The 17,558-nt window shown below is 39.6% G+C and overlaps 1 protein-coding gene across 1 annotated transcript in view; it reads left to right on the forward strand.

Annotated features, from left to right (window-relative positions):
• NF1 (neurofibromin 1) overlaps positions 1–17,558 on the forward strand; it is a 252,880-nt gene that overhangs the window by 144,959 nt on the left and 90,363 nt on the right. The window lies entirely within an intron of this gene.

Here is a 17,558-nt window from a genome sequence, read left to right on the forward strand (position 1 = left end):
AGACGTCGGACAGGGCAAGATATGACAAAATAACAATTTATAAATTATCAAGGGCTCATGAGGGAGAGGAAAAATGAGGACCTAATGCCGGGGGCTTAAGTGGAGCAGAAATGTTTTGAGAATGATGAGGGCAATGAATGTACAAATTGCTTTACACAAATGATGTATGTATGGATTGTGATAAGAGTCGTATGAGCCCCTAATAAAACGATTTAAAAAAAAGAAAAGAAAACCAGTAGTGACTGCCCTAAATAGAAAACGGGTAAATAAAACTTGCACAGTATCTCACATCCCACCCAGTTGTATATGCCCTACTTTAAAAAGCCATTAGCTTATAAAATAGTGTTTATTCCTCTACATCTCTTAGAAGTCTCTTCATAAAATGTTATGTTGCTCACATTACCTGCAAGATGACTCAATGGAAGCACGAGATTGAAAATCATTTTGTTAAGAGGCTAGATGCTGGTCCTGTGCTTTGGAAAGCTAATGGCCATGCAGTTCCAAGTAAGGGTGTGTGTGCTGCGGGGCTGCACCCAGGAGCGCGTGCTCCGGACAGGTCGCTGAGGGCGTCAGGGCCCGTGTCAGGAAAGCACGAAGAGCTCGTCAGAGCACGAGTGCCGAGTGAGTGTTCTGTGTGACCCTTTATTGTGGCAGAAAATTTGTCTTAAACCATTTGTCTCGATCAGTCATTTAAATGTAATAACACATAGCTAGTTAATGGTTATAGCATGTAGTCGCACTTAGAGAAGGACAGCTAGACCAACTCAACTGTGCCCGAGTGCCCTGACATCCCCCCATGCCTCTCTGCTTTTGCCAGTACATACCTTCTATCTAGAATGTTCTTCCTTTAACAGAGGACAAACTCCTATTTTTTACTTAAGACCCATCTCAATTACCTGTCTTGTGGTTTGTTGGCAAATGTGTGATTCTAATAACAGCTTTATTGAGATAAAGTTTACCCCTTCAAAGTATAAAATCCAGGGGGTTCTAACATATTTATAGAACTGTGCACTCATCACCACTATCTGCCTTTAAACATTTTTGTCATCTTTCAAAGAAACTTTCCATGTCTGTTAATACTCTTCTTGGTTGTGAACCTGACAACCACTAATGTACTTTTTGTCACTATGGGTTTGCCTCTGCCGGGCTTTCTATATGAAGGATATCACACAGTATGTGGGTCATTGTGACTATCTTCTTTTACTTTACATGTTTTCAAAGTTGATCCATATTGTGGCATATATCTGAATTTCCTTTTTTATGGCTAAGTGATATTCCATTATTTGTATATATTAGGTGACCAGATTTTAACATTGGTAAATTGGGACACCATTGATAAAACTCATATATCCTGGCGAAATAGCCACATGTCAGCTGAAAACCGTATACCTTAGCTTGTCGTGCATTTTTTCCAAAAATCAGCACTGTCCTGCCAAAAGCGGAACGTCTGGTCACCTTAGTATATACCATATTTTGTTTATTCATTCATCAGTTAATGGACATTTGCATTATTTCTTCTTTTGGGTTATTCTGAATAATATATTGTGAATATTCATGTTCAGCTTTTTGTATGCACATGTTGTTTCTTTAAAATATATACCTTGGCGTATAATTGCTGGGTCTTAATTTAAAGGAGCCCTGGGAGTGCAGAATTAAGTGTTCAGCTGTTAACCCAGATGTCAGCAAGTTAAATCCACTTGCCATTTTCCAGGAGACAGATATGAGTCTGTTTCTGTCACATGTCAGAGACGTTCATGTGTATAAGAGAGAGCTTTATATAAAGAGCAATTGTATATTGAGAAAACATCCCAGTCCAGTCCAGATCAAGTCCCTAAGTCTGATATTAGCTCATATGTCCAATACCATTCCACGAATTCCTCTTTAGACTCATGCAGCACATGCAATGATGCTGAATGAGGGAAGATCACCAGTGGTGGAGGTAGCATCTCAGCCCTGGTGCGGGTTTCAATGTGGCTCCTCCAGCTCCAGGGCTCTGGCTGTCATCAGCATGGCTCCATGTAGCTTGTCAACAGGAAAATGTCAAGCAGAAAGAGTGTGTGTCCCATCTCCAGGGAGGAAGAGAGGAGCTCCCAGAATCCTCAGGAGAAGGCCATGCCCACGGGAGGCATCAGTCAGGCTGTGACCCGATTGACGGGCTAGACTCCACCCTTTCGCTCATGTTGACAGGAGATTATGTAACTGCCATAATTTCCATAAAGATTGCAGCCTTGGAAACCCTATGGGGCAGTTTTACTCTGTCCTATAATGTCGTTATGAATTAGAATTGATCTGATGGCAACTGGTATGATTACTCTAACATTTGGAAAAACTGCCAAACCCTTCCAGAGTGATTGTCCCATATTACATTTCCACCAGTAATGTATGAGAGGACAGTCCAGTTTCCCCAATCCACACCAACAATCATTATTATCCGTCTCAGCCACGTTTAGTAAGTCCCTCTTCCTCTTCAGAACCACAGCCAATTCTATATTATTTTGCACTGGCAATTTTGGAATATTATTTCTCGGTTCACATAGGAGACTTTTAGCTCTTCAGTCTAAGGCAGATGTCTTCATCGAGGTACAAGAGAATTTAGCACAGTGTGGAGCATTTGATAGAATGCGTAATAAATGGACCTACCTTTTCATGATTGCAAAAATGGAAACAGTCATTGATACTGTTAAAACGAATGAGCAGTTTTAGTTACAGATCCACACGACTGTTGCTTTGAGCAATGCAGATGGACTGAAGAATAGTAGGAGTTCTGAATTGAACCAAAAGGGTTCCTGAGTGTGGTTGTTTTCTGTAATTTTTTGGTTTATAGAAGTATACTGGTCTTAGGTGAAACCGGGCTTCAGATTAGTCTACAAAGATGATTTAGTGACTTATATAGACAATAATATGATGGTTATCACCTAGCACATATTAAACTAAACCAAACCCATTGCCATTACGTCGATTCCAACTCACAGTGATCCTTCTTAGGGTTTCTGAGGCTGAGTCCTATATTGGAGCGGATCACTTTGTCTTTCTCCCTTAGACAGCTGATGGGTTTGCATTCCTGCCCTTGCAGTTTGCAGCCCAGTGCTTACCTGACAACACAAGGAGGGCCTTTAACGTATACTAACCACCCTATCCCCAGATGTTCAGTGGCTACAGTCCAACTATTGCAGTGTAATTGGTTTTTAAGTAAACCGTGATTCAGTTCTCTAAGTATGTCATCTGTGGGAGGAAATAACGCTGAGATACACTTACAAGGTTTGACTGTATAAAACAACACGAGCAAAACCTAAAATAAGCACCTAAGGATGCACGCATGGATGTGAGGTATCATTCCCTTTGCAAGAGTCTCTGTTAGAAGTGACATACTCACTTCAAATCATGCTCCATTTCAGGGAAACTGGTTTTTGGAAATGCAGCAAATATCATACCTTCTTTCAAAGTATGGTAGGTGAATCATCATACTTAAATATTTTTATGCAGAAAAAGATCAAGTTTTGTACTACAAGGACTATTTTCTGTTTAAAGCATACTTTTTCTCACATGACATACAAGGTCGGCACTAATCATGTTTGAAAGGAAGTACCCAGGATGTTTTTAATAGTGGCAGTATCATTGTAATAAAAGTATAGTGATTTACATGACTGTACTCTGAAAGAGGAATACAGATATTTAGATGTTTCGTCTCTGACATTCATGTTTACCTTTATATTTGTTTACAGCGAGCTCATAGTTAATGTGTGAAGATATTTTACTTGTGTTGGGTGACTCCTTGATTTTTGGACAAATTGATGAATTTCAGTAGCTTTATGGAGACTTTCACTTGTACAGTGTGTCTCTGAAGTCATGTTTAATCACCTGCAGGTCTTTTGCTGACTTTAGAGTCAGGACAAGGGACAGTATTTCATTGTTAAAGCAAGAATGATCACCTGTGACCATTGTCAAAAAACAAAGAAAAAGAAAAAAACCACTATGAGGAAATACAAGGTATAAATAGAAGAAGAAATTATTTTTCAGCAATTATTTGCTTTCTTTGATTGTTTGCCATTGGTATGGGGCAATGCATTCAGGTACCTGAAATCTTGCTGGAACTGATAGAAGGGTGTGGCTGTGTGCCACTTACTCATATGCTGAGTAATATCTCGGGAGCAGTCGTGGTCACTGAGGCTTCGGTTGGCCAACGAGGGCCTTCTATGTGGTAATTGTGGCATGTGGCATCCCTGTGTTCCTTTAATGCTGTTTTGTTTTTTTCCCTATCAATGAGAAGCGATGAAATCTTAGTCTGCTATTTTCTGTTAAGGCAAGCATTTCACAAAGATTTGAACTCCCTCAGAATTGTAGAAGTGTATAGCTTATTTGTTTGAACTGTGACTATGGGCAACAAAAATGCAAAGTAGAAAACTGTATTTCCTGGCACTGAGCCTTGCATTAGACTTCCTGATCCTTGACCTTGAGAGACTCATGTAAAACACTTCGATGATCTCATTGTTTTACTACTAAATCACATTTCCCATGGGATAAATAAATGACCCGATAGGATAGAGTAGGACTACTCCTTTGGTTCCTGAGACTGTCGATCTTGACAGGAGTAGACAGTCTCATTGTTCTGCCCTGGAGTGGTTAGTGAGTTTGAACTGCTGACCTCTCATTTTATCTGCTGAACTCTTAACCCGCTACATCCTTCTAGGAAGTCACAGGGTGCTTGAAACAGACTTAAAATGATTTTGATTTGAACAAGAATCAGGGGTTTTTTTGCTTTGTGTATGTATGTTTAATTTCTGTGCTTTAACATCGTCAATAACTAAAACAAATTTAGAATATCATGTCAGGAGTTATAGAAAAAGACTAGTGGGTGAACTGGGCACATGTCTTAATTGTTTCCTAAGTATGCTTAATGGCGTGAAGGTGTTGAATGAAAATTATATTTCTGAAGTTGAGCTTCTTAAAAACCTCACTTTGTACCACAGTTCTCAAAGCGTGAGCACACTAATCTGCTTAACACATTATTAACACCTGAGGTGGCATTTATTTCTGTTTCCCTGACTGGTTTCTTGTAGGTCGTCTGCTTGTACTGAGATATTGACGGGTATCAGGATAATCTCTCTCCAGTGTTGATCTAATAGCGATGCCCCACTGTCTAGAACAAGTGTCATGTAACAGCGAGGTCATACCCTTCATTCTTGTACTTTATTTGGTCTCTCATTTTTCTGGGTAATGAAGGTGTGACTTTGGCCTAAGTAAAAGAGTCCAGACTTTGATCAAGTACAAGTTTGGTCAACATAGCCCACCATTTTACCTCTTTGATCTATGTTATTCATTTTATTATATTTGAATGTAGTTAAGGATGAAAAAACAAACACACAAACATACCAGATGTCAAAGCCGAAGTTCAAAGAGCGAGTAAGGGATTGTCAGGAGTGAAAAAAAATGGGGAGGTATGTACTAGAGAGGAGATAGATATTATCTGGGAATGCCTGGTGGCAAGAGGAGAACATGGTGAATTAAGAGTGACTAGCATTTTGTTTATTTGGAGTGTAGAATGTGAGCAAGCTGGAAACTTTGAGATGATACTGTAAAACAAAAAACCAGTCCCTGAAAAAGGACATCGTGCTTGGAAAAATAGAGTGTCAAAGAAAAAGAGGCCTTCACAGAGATGGATTGACTTAGTGCGACAACAGTGGGCTCAGGAAGAGGAATGGTGGTGAGATGGCACAGGGGCAGGCAGTGTTGGCGTTGTGGCCTATACAGGGGTCGCTGTGAGCCGGAACCTGACATCCTAAAGAGAGCCCAAAGCTAGATCATGTGGTAAGCCTGTGAAGAGTGTGGGCCTTATTCTTTGGCATGGGAAATTCTTGAAAGGTGTTTGTTTCATTTTGTTTTTCTTAAAACTGAGAAAATAGCAGGTCTGGCTAGGCTTGAGGAACAGTCCTGATTCAACTGGCCATACAGAAGGGAAAGAAGGAGCACAATGGACATGTACTTCCAGGATTGCTGAACCCGCCTGCTGATCTGACCCTGCTGATGCGTGTCATTGTAATAGCCTCCAGTTTATTGGCCATCGCTTCCTGTTCATAGTTCTTTGATGTTCTCATTTCTCTTTTTGACCCACTCAACCCAGACAGACCCCTTTCACAGTATGTCAGTATTTCTTATGCTCCTTTTGTCTGTCAAGGATGAGATAGGAAAGAAAACATTTGGTATACAGTGATAGTAATTTGCTATATGTTTTCCCCCAAATATTTTAAGCTTTATTTTACTCATTTAAATGTTTTCAAATTTTTATTGTGAATTGAATGAAGGTTTAGAGAGTGGACCATCCATTTTATATTCAACAATTCATAAACATTTTGTTCAATTCACCCATTACAATCCCTTATACTATCTCATCACTTATCCTACTTCCTGCTTGTATTTCCTGTTTCCATTCCTTCTCTTTTCCTGGCCCTCTGCCCTTGGATAAATGCTGTTCTCTTAATCTTCAGTGTCTAATTGTTCTAAGATAGAGGTGGGCATTCAGTTCCAGATCTGAAGGTTAACTAAGGGCCATAGATTTGAGGGGGTCCCACCAATTTCTACTCAACCAGTAAGCCTGACCTCTTTTATAAGTTTGCACTTTGTTCACATTCTTCTCCCACGCAGGACTCTCTAATGTGATCCTTATCAGAGCAGTGGTGTACTTGTTTTCATACTTATATCTGCAGTACTTATTTTTATACCCTACCATTTTATCTTACATTTATGTTTTTCAACATTTTAAGCTTTTAATAAATTCAGCATACATGTTTTTAACATCTGCATGATATTCTGGTTGTATATCATCCATTTACTTAATCTCTTTTTATTATTAATCATTTTATTGGGGAGGTCTTATAAATCTTATGACAATCCATCATTCATTCTTATTAAGCACATGTGTACATATGTTGTCATCAATATTTCCGAAAAAAAGTTTCTTAATCATGGATATTTAACATCATTTCTGGGGTTTTTTGCTGTTAGAAAGAATGCTGTGATTTTGCTAGGACTAATCAGGGTAAAAATTCAAATATTTTAGGTTTCTGATTATTCTCAAATTGCTGTTCAAAACAGTTGTGCTAATACACGAATGTGGCATTGTAATATACCCTGATTTCTGTTACTTAAAAAAAAAATCTTTACTGATTTCTTAGTGAGAAATTATAAATTGTTTATTGCATTTCTGGTTTATTTTATCGTTGGCCATATTCCTACATGACCATCGTTGGCCATAATCCTAATGACCATGTTTTCTCTTTTGTTAAACATTCCATGTTTGTTTGTTTTTCCATTTCTTTTTCATTATTGGAAGAAGGAGTTCATTGGTCTTCTTGTCAACTTTATAAGCTCATTAAGAATCTTATTTATCTCATTCTTTTTGAATATTTTTTACCAGCTTAGCAGTTTCAGTATAAAGAAATCTTGGAATTTTGTGTTGACAAGTTTATTGATGGTATCTTTGTTATCCTTTCCTCCAATGCCCCTTTCTAATTAGGGGCTGGCGGAAAGCCTCTGCCTTGGAGATATAAAACTAGAAAAAAACTATTCACCTGGCCCTGTCACTTTCTTAATGTTATCTTTTTAATTTTTACGCTTTTCCAACTTTTTTTTTCCATGAACAATTTCCATTTTATTTCCTTTCAGGTTTGTTTTTCTTCAGCTTCTAATCTCTACATAGGCTTTGGAGGAGGTCCTGGAGCGGCACCTGCAGGTCTAAATCGAGGTGGGGGGGTTCCGTACTTTCCGGGCTTCGTGTGACCGGTTCCGGACCACCTTCACAGCTCACACAATCATGCAGCTTCACGTACAGCGTGGGAAGCATATGCGTCGGAGACACTCGCTTTGGAAATGTCTCTGACGGCGCGGCCTCACTGTGTTTCTCATGACGAGCTTCTTAACGGCCTTGTCTGTGGGCACGCAGCGGGCGCAGTTCACGCAGTGGATGGGCTGCACATGGCCACGGCCTTTCTTGGCACGGCAGTTGTTTGGCCTTTTCTTTGTCATCTCGGAAGCGAGGACGCGAGAGCGCTTTTCCAACTTTTTAAACACTGTTCAGTGAATGTTTCCACTTTTTTATTTTTCTCTTCTAAATCTAAGAACACTTGAAAACGTACTGTGTACTAAGGACTCTTTTCAGCAATTTACATATATTGTCTCATTTTTTCCCTCATAAAAATGATATGACAAGGGCACCTATGAAACATACAACTGTCCTCTAGTTCTTTAATGCTTCCTCCCCCCAGTATCATGACTCCAATTCTACCTTACAAATCTGGCTAGACCAGAGCATGTACACTGGTACAGATAAGAGCAGGAAAGATAGGGAATCCAGGACAGATAAACCCCTCAGGACCAATAATGAGGGTAGCAATACCAGGAGAGTAAGGGGAAGGTGGGGGAGAATGGGGGAACCAATTGGAATGATGTACACATAGCCCCCTCCCAGGGGGACGGACAACAGAAAAGTGGGTAAAGGGAGACATCAGTCAGTGTAGACATGGAAAAATAATAATTTATAAATGATCAAGGGTTCTTGAGGGGATAGAGGGTGAAGGATGGAGGGGGAAAAATTAGCTGATACCAAGGGCTCAAGTAGAAAATGTTTTGATAATGAAGATAGCAACATATGTACAAATATGCTTGACACAATGGATGGATGGATGGAATGTGATAAGAGCTGTATGAGCCCCTAATAAAATGATTAAAAAACAAAAAGTTATAGTATTGGAAACTCACAGGAAGCAGTTCTAGCCTATTCTCCAGGGCAGTGGTTCTCAAACTGGGTTGTGACCCATTTGGGGGCTGAATGACCCTTTCAACAGGGGTCGCCTGATTCATAACAGTAGCAAAATTAGAGTTATGAAGTGTCAGTGAAAATAATTTTATGATGGGGGGGCGTCACCACAACATGAGAAACTATTAAAGGGTCGCGGCCTTAGGAAGGTTGAGAACTGCTGCTCTAGGGTCACTGTAAGTCGGCATGGATTCGATGGCAGTAAGTTTGGCCTTTAGTTTGGTTCCCACATCTGCCTGATCCACATGCAGGCCTCTCCTTCATTCAAGGGTTGAGTCTAGAAACTGTAAATATTAATAAAGTGTTATTAAATTTATCCAAATAAAATCATGTGACAAAATGGAGTCATATAGAGGCATTATACTAAAGATTACACAGCTAATCAGTAAAACGCTATCATGTATTGAGTTCATGTGTGTGTACTCTGTACTCTAATTGCTATCTTTCAGTATCTACTTTTATGTCATTACTGTTTTGCCAGTGATAGGATAATATTCATAGGTCTAAAAAAAGACCAATTTAAACAACCATTACTTATATTTATTTGCCAACCACTAATGCCAAAGAGGAGGCGTAGTGTTAATGCATCAGAGTGTTAACCATAAAGTCATCAGTTTGAAACCACCAGCCACCTGATTGGAGAAAAATAAGGTTTTCTCCTCTCAAAAATACTGTCTTGGACCCACAGGAACACTGCTCAGTCCTGCGGGGTAGCTATGAGTTGGAATGGGCTCAATTGCAGTTAGTTAGGTTTGGGGGCATTTTGAGAACGCCAAGAATGAAGAAATTGAGTATTTCTTTATCAACCTTTCCAGTATAGATTAAGCAAATGTGCAATCCAGGTGCATTGATAATTCTCCTGGAATGAGAAAGTTGGAAGAATAAATGGTCATTGAGAAATATAGTCTTCATAACTTCATGCTCGAGATGGTCTGATAGAATTTTGCAAGACCAATAACTTATTCAGTACAGATACCTTTTCAACAGCATAATGGAAACTGTACACATGGGCCTCAATGGATAGGATATACAAGAATCAAATCGACCAGATCTGTGGGAAGACCCAATGTCATGAGACCAAACAAGACTAGGGGCTGAGGATTAAACCATTAATTGCTTAATGTTGCAGCTGAAATGAAGAAAATCAAAACAAGTCCATCAGAGCTAAAATACAATCTACAGCGTACCCCACCTGAATTTAAAAGTAATCTCAAGAATAGATTTGATGTATTGAACACTAAAATTCGAAGACAAGATGATTTGCGGGAATACATCATATATGAAAAAAGCAGAAGATCTTAAAAAAGTTGGAAAAGAAAGAAAATGTCAAAATGAAGATCAGAAGAGACCCTGAAATTTGCCTTTAAACATAGAATTGTGCTACAGTGAAGAAATGATGAAGTATAAAAGCTGGACAGGTTTCAAACAGCTGCTCAAGAAGATAAGGTAAATTATTATAATAGAATGTACGAAGACCTGGAGTTAGAAAACTTAAAGGGAAGAACACGCTCAGCATATCTCCAGCAGAAAAAACTAGGAGAGAAAAAAATTCAAGCCTCAAGTGGCTGTACTGAAAGATTCTATAGACATAGAATGATACAAGAAGTATCAAAAGAAGATGGAAGGAATTTACAAAGTCATTGTACCAAAAAGAATTGATTGACATTCAAGGAGGTAGAATCAAGATATGTTGGTATTGAAGGACATCTAAGCTGTACTAAAACTTTGCCACCACCACCCCCAAAAAACAAAACGGTTCCAGAAATTGATGAGTACCAATTGAAATACTTAAACAAGTGGATGGAACTGGAAGTACCCACTTGTCTGTGCCAAGAAATTGGGAGGGCAGCTAACTGGCAGACTGATTGGAAGAAATCCTTATTTGTGCCCATTTCAAAGAATGGTGATCCACCTCAGTGTGGGAATTATTAAGAAATATCAACATCACATACAAGGAACATTTTTCTGAAGATAATTTTTAGATGGTTGCAGCCGTACATTAACTGAGAGCTGTCAGAAATTGAAACCAGATTCAGGAGACTATGTATAGAGAGGGGTATCATCGCTGATATTAGATGGATCTTGGCTGAAAGCAGAGACTCTCAAAGATGTTACCTGTATTTTATTGCTATGCAGAGACATTTGACTATGTGACTCTTGAGAAATTATGATGCACATTGCAAAGAATACGAATCTCAGACCACTTCATAATGATGATTTGGAAACTTTACATTGACTAAGAGGCCAATAGGAAAAGGGAAAAGGTGTACATCAGGGTTGTATCCTTTCACCATTCTTATTCTATCTGTGTGCTGAGCAGATCATCAGAGAAGCTGAACTATATGAAGAACTTAGCATCAGAATTGGAGAAGGCTCATTAGCAACTTAGATATGCAGATGACACAGCCTTGCTTCCTGAAAGGGAAGAGGACTTGAAGTACTGACGGTTGAAGATCAAAGACAAAACCTTTGGTGTGGATTACACGTAAGCACAAAGAAAAGAAAAATCTTCGCAGTGGACCATTAAAGCAACTTCATGGTAAATGGAGGAAATATTAAAGTTGTGAAGGATTTCATTTTACTTGACTCTGCACTCAGTGCCCACGGAAGCAGCAGTCAAGAAATCAAAGGGTGCATTACATTGAGCAAATCTGCTTCATAGCAAAGAGATAGCACTTATGAGGTCTAGGTGCAACTGATCCACGCCATGGTAATTTTCAGTCACTTTATTTGTATGTGAAAACTGGACAGTGAATAAGGAAGACAAGAAGATTTGGTACCTTTGAATTGCAGTGTTTACAGAGCATTAAATATTCCATGTGCTTACAGGAGAACAAATAACTCCCAGAAGTGCAGCCAGAATATTTCTTAGAAGTGAAATTGTTAAGGTTTTGTCTCGTGTCCTTTGGACATATGCAGGCCCTGGAGAAGCACTTCAGATTTGGTTGAGGGTCAGCGATGATGACGAAGACCCTCAAGGGCGATGGATTGACACAGTGGCTGCAATCGTTGGCTGAAACATAGTAAGGGCTGTGAGGATGGTGTAGGACAAGCCACTGTTCTCTGTACAGGGATTGTTCTGAGTCAAAACCAACTCAATGGCCCCTAAAAACAATTCTAACTGATAGTCATATCATTTTCCTCTTAGCAAAGGTCTGAATGCTTTTTGGGGGTTTAGGGAGCCTGGGCATTGTTTGTTTGCTTACTTCTCCAGATCTGAGCTTAGATAATTTATGTAGTGTCCTAAAAAGACTCTTTTTTTTTTTTTCTCCTAAAAAGACTCTTAACTGGAATATTTATTGGAATTTTTTTAATCCAGAAGCTATACTGGAATGAATTGCAGTTAGCTTCCCCCATGTGGTCCTGCACCTCATGTAAATGTTATTTCTTGGGATATATATCTTTGGGGTTACTGTATCTTCCCCCTTTACTTTGTGATTACTTGTTGCCAGCATATGAGAAAGCCATTGAAGTTGTTACACTTAATTTGTTATTAGTTATTTTAAATTAGTTATTGTTACAGTTTTCCTAAAGACTCCTTTCGGTAGACAGCTATTTTTCTCTTTTAGTAATGATCACATCTCTTTTTTTCTTGTCATGAAACATCTCAGTAAAAAAAATCTCAAATGTTACAAAAATGAGTAATTGTATTTATCCTTATTGTGCCTCTGATTTTAAAAGAAGTATTAATTTTCACTGTTACATAAATATTTACTCCTGGTTTACGTTCCATGGAATCATTCCCTGTCTAATTCTGGAAGTATTTTATAAGGAATGATCTTATGAAAGACTGACTGTGTGACATTTTGCTTTCAAGTCAAGCAATCTGTTATTGCTTCACAGCATTACTTTTTAAATAATTTTATTGGTGACTCACACAGCTCTTATCACAATACATACATGCATCCATTGTGTCTAGCACATTTATACATTTGTTGCCATCATCATTTTCAAAAGTTTCTTTCTACTTGAACCTTTGATATCAGCTCCTCATTTCCCCTCCCTCCTCCACCCTCCCTCACGAACCCTTGATAACTTGTGAGTTTTTATGTTTTCATGTCTTGCACTGACCACTGTCTCCCTTCACCCACTTTTCTGTTGTCCATCCCCCCTGGGAAGTGGTTATATATAGATCCTTGTGATTGGTACCCCCTATCTACCCCCACCTTCCCCTTCTCCTCCTGGTATGGCTACTCTCAGTATTGGTCCTGAGGGGGTTATCTGTCCTGGATTCCCTGTGTTTCCAGCTCTTATCTGTGCCAGTGTACATGCTCTGGTCTAGCCAGATTTTTAAGGTAGAATTGGGATCATGATAGTTGGGGAGAGGGAGCATTAAATGACTAGAGGAAAGTTGTATGTTTCATCGGTGCTATACTGCACCCTGACTGACTTCTCTTCCTTGTGACCCTTCTGTAAGGGGATGTCCAATTGTCTACAGATGGACTTTGGGTCTCCACTCTGCACTCCCCCTCATTCACATCGATATGATTTTGTTGTTCAGGGTCTTTGATGCCTGATAACTGATCCCATCGACACCTTATGATCACACAGGCTGGGGTGCTTATTCCATGTGGACTTTGTTGCTTCTCAGCTAGATGGCCACTTATTTATCTTTAAGCCTTTAAGACCCCAGACGCGCTGTCTTTCGAAAGCTGGGCACAATCAGCTTTCTTCACATTTGCTATGCGCTCATTGTGTCTTCAGTGATCATGTCGAGAAGCTGAGCATCACAGAATGCCAGGTTATTAGAACAAGGTGTTCTTGCTTTGAGGGAGTACTTGAATAGAGGCCCAATGTCGATCTACTACCTTAATACTTAACATATAAATATATGTACATAGATCTATTTCCCTATCGTTATATATTGATATATGTACATGCCTGTATTTAGACCTTTGCCTCCTAGTTCTTTCCTCTATTTCCTTTTACTTGTTTGTTGTCCCACTATCATGTTTGGCCTTCACTCGGGTTTCAGTCATTCCTCTTGGGTACATTGTGCTTGATCAAGCCCTACTAGGCATCCTATGCCCTCCTCACCATCAGTTTTAGATCACTTGTTCTCTTGTCCCTGGGTTAGTACCCACTTCCTTTCACTCGCCTCCCCCTCTCCCGTGCCCTCCGGAACCATTGGTCCCATTGTTTTCTCCCCTGGGTTGTTTATCTTGCCTATCTTATCTAGATAGATATGCAGAGACAATAATAAGCACAAAAACAAGACACAACTAAACAACAATGACAAAAGAAAGAAAGAAAAGAAAAGCCTACAAATAGATCCAGGTCTGTTTGTTGACCTTTAGGAATGTTTTATGGTTGAATCTGATAGGGCGCCACACCCTAGCCCAAAGTCTATTTCTGGTATTCCCCAGGGATTTCATTGCTTTGCTCCCTTGCTGCTTTGTTGCACACCCTTAGCATTTCGCCCACAGTGTGGTGGGGTCATATTTGCACAATTCCTGCACTGTCTCCAGTGTTGTTCCTCAGAGCTATAAGGGTCAGTGAAGGACGTTTTGTCTCAGGGTGGGGCCGTGCATTGGCTGCTCTGAGCAGGCATATTGTCCTTGGGGTTTGGTGGGCCAGGATGTGTATTACTCTCTCTTCTTCATTTGCTCCTGTGTGCTCTGATCAGAGGTGCCTCTTTCCCTGAGCTGTAACTTCAGTGTTGTCCTCTGTAGTGCGTTCTTCTGGGAGGGAGGGGGTGGTGTCCACATAGTTGGGATTGGGGCTGGTTCGCCAGACCTCTCTATTGGTTCCCTGCTTCATGCCGGTATTTTGCATTCATGTCTTGGCGCACCGGTTTGAAGTCTGGTCCCTCTCTTCCTCTCCTGTGGAGATAAAAACAACACCCTCCCCTTGGGTGGGTTAGGCTTCACAGCATTAATATGGAAGATTATTGAATAGCATATGTTAGCATTATTTCAGCTTAGCCAAAGTAGACATTGTCTTAGTCTGCTATATGATCAGCTAAAGTTTCTCAACTTTTCTTCTAGGTCCATGTTCAACTTTAGTTCTAGAAGGTGGAAGAGCAAGGACTGTAGCAAAAATCTTCTTTCCCTATTTCTCCACCCTCTAGAATTCAGGTTCATAGCCCTGAGCTAGGTTGTGACAGATGTACTACTAATATTCCTAACAGTTGCAGCATTCAGTGCCTAGAGTAGCGGTTCTCAACCTGTGGGTCGCAACCCTTTTGGGGGTGAAGGGGTGTCGAATGACCCTTTCACAGAGGTCGCCCAATTCATAACAGAAGCAAAATACAGTTTTGAAGTAGCAACAACCATAATTTTATGGTTGGGGGTCACCACTACAGGAACTGTATGAAAGGGTCATGGCATTAGGAACGTTGAGAACCACTGGCCTAGAGTAATGTGAGAGGGCCTAGACACTGGTATGGCTGTTGTGAATAGTAACATTTAATCTTCGGAGGGAAAGCCACTGTGATATAAGTTGTGTGCCCATCTGACAGATGAGGAAACCGAGACTTAGAGCACTGTCCGGGGTTGTACAGTGTAGACGTGCAGAACTAGGATTGAAATCTCAATCTTCAGATACCAGAGAACATGCTCTTTACCACTACTCTCCCTCAATGCATTTCTAGGGCTACATAAGCAACTATTGATTACCTTTATTCTGAAAAAGCAAAAAAATATTTTGACTGTTCTATTAAAAACCAGTGACATTCTAAATTACGTATGCAGTCATATTAATTCTGCAGGTTGTTCATTCACTGCCAGTCTTACTTTAGAAAACACATTATAGGAGTTCCTATGTATGTCTGCATAAGTTTACAAAATGGTTTAAATATTGACTTGACAACAAAAAATAAGAGTTTGGCTGACCCGCTGTGTGCCAAGTGACTACTATTTCTGTTCACCAGAACATACTGAGTAAAGAACAGTGGTGCATCAGGTGCTTCTGATGAGCTTGCTAGATAGGTACTGAGGACTAATGCACTTTAAAATATCGTGGAGCCTAGTAATGTTGTAGTAATTGTCTTGATGGCAAATAATGAGCCCTCCCCCATTAATCATGATAAGAACACAATTTCCTTAGAAGGAAGTATTATCTAATTTCTTTAAGGCTATGTAGTACTTATTTCTGAGGACTTAAAGTCTGTGTAGTTGACATATGCTGTGCTTGAAAATTTACATTTCCCCTTTGTGCAGACATGTCCATAAGATTGGCATACTCCATAGGTGCTGCTAATGCTGTGATCCATGCTTTCACTTTCTTGTCACTTCCCCCTATAGAATTTCTAAGAGAGTGCTGGATTTTTGGTACCAAATTCTTCTAAGAAACTACTTTCTTGGGAACCGATTATAAGGAACTGTATGTGACCTCCTCCCTGGGGGACGGACAACAGAAAAGTGGGTGAAGGGAGACATCGTCGGACAGGGCAAGATATGACAAAATAATAATTTATAAATTATCAAGGGCTCATGAGGGAGGGGGAGTGGGGAGGGAGGGGGAAAATGAGGACCTGATGCGGGGGGCTTAAGTGGAGAGGAAATGTTTTGAGAATGATGAGGAAAATGAATGTACAAATGTGCATTACACAATTGATGTATGTATGGATTGTAATAAGAGTTATATGAACCCCTAATTAAAAAATTGGAAAAAAAGAAAAAGAAACTACTTTATTAGTTTCTAAGAAACAAGTTCCTAAGAAACTGCTTTCTGTGGAACTCAGATAGAAGGTTTTAAAGTAAAGTGAGGGGGTATGGTAGAGTAGGGAAGATTCCCTGTCATGATGGTAAAGGTACTAGATCAGTGACTGTGAATGAGTATGGACAGCTTGCTCATCTGGAGAGAGGATGCGTTTTAAAATCACATAAAGACTTCCAAATTACCTCTTCATGGTGAGATTCCCTCACATAGTGGGCCAATTAGGCTTTCTGGGCCAGGGAAAAAGTTCAAGAGCCACTGGACTAGATAACATGAATTATTTTACTAAAGCATACTAATAACTTTATAAACTTAGTCCTTAAAAATAAAGAAAGACATCAGATAGGAAGGCTCTCTCTCTCTCTTGAATTTTAACCTAGCTTTCTTTTTCTAACTTTTGGTTATTGCCTGCTTGTCAGTAATTTATCAAGTGTCTTACTTTTATATTTTTTGTAATTGTTATATTGGAGTCCCATTGCAGTATGATTTGGAGTGCCCTAATTATCCTAGACCTGTTGTCTGCTTTACTGAACTTCATCACCTGCTGGTAGCACCACATGAATCCCATCCATCCCTACCTTTCCTCCCCTTTGCGTTCTCTGTATCACTGCCAGCCAATGTCTGTTAGACCCTGCAGTGTTCTCTTTGTCTTATTTTTAATTTAGGTCAATCACATTTCTAACTTCTAATGTGCAAATGCTAATTTCCTCTCCTGAATAGAACAAGCTTTTAATTTGCTAATTATTTTTTATCAACATGTGATCTTTTAGATATGCATTAAAATTGCTCCTTTAAACTTTTAAAATGTTTCATGATAGTGTTTTCTTATACTTTTCTCAAATTCTGAAAAAACAAAGCCATTAAGCTTTCCTCATTAAAATGCAAAGCCAAGTGTCTTCCAGCTTTTTGTAGAGCTTTTGTCCATTATATAATCTGTAAAGTCGCCAAGAGTTCCTCAGAAGCAGGACATCACGTAGATGTAAAACAATTATGGCTTGTGTAGGAAATAATGATGTGCATAGCCATTCCTGGGGTAACAGCTCCAGTTTTATTTTAATGGGGAAATCCTGGGATGCTCCCAATCGCCCGC

Source organism: Echinops telfairi, unplaced genomic scaffold (genome assembly GCF_000313985.2).
Source record: "Echinops telfairi isolate 266 unplaced genomic scaffold, ASM31398v2 ScPeMD7_7458;HRSCAF=8496, whole genome shotgun sequence".
NCBI classification, from domain to species: domain Eukaryota; kingdom Metazoa; phylum Chordata; class Mammalia; order Afrosoricida; family Tenrecidae; genus Echinops; species Echinops telfairi.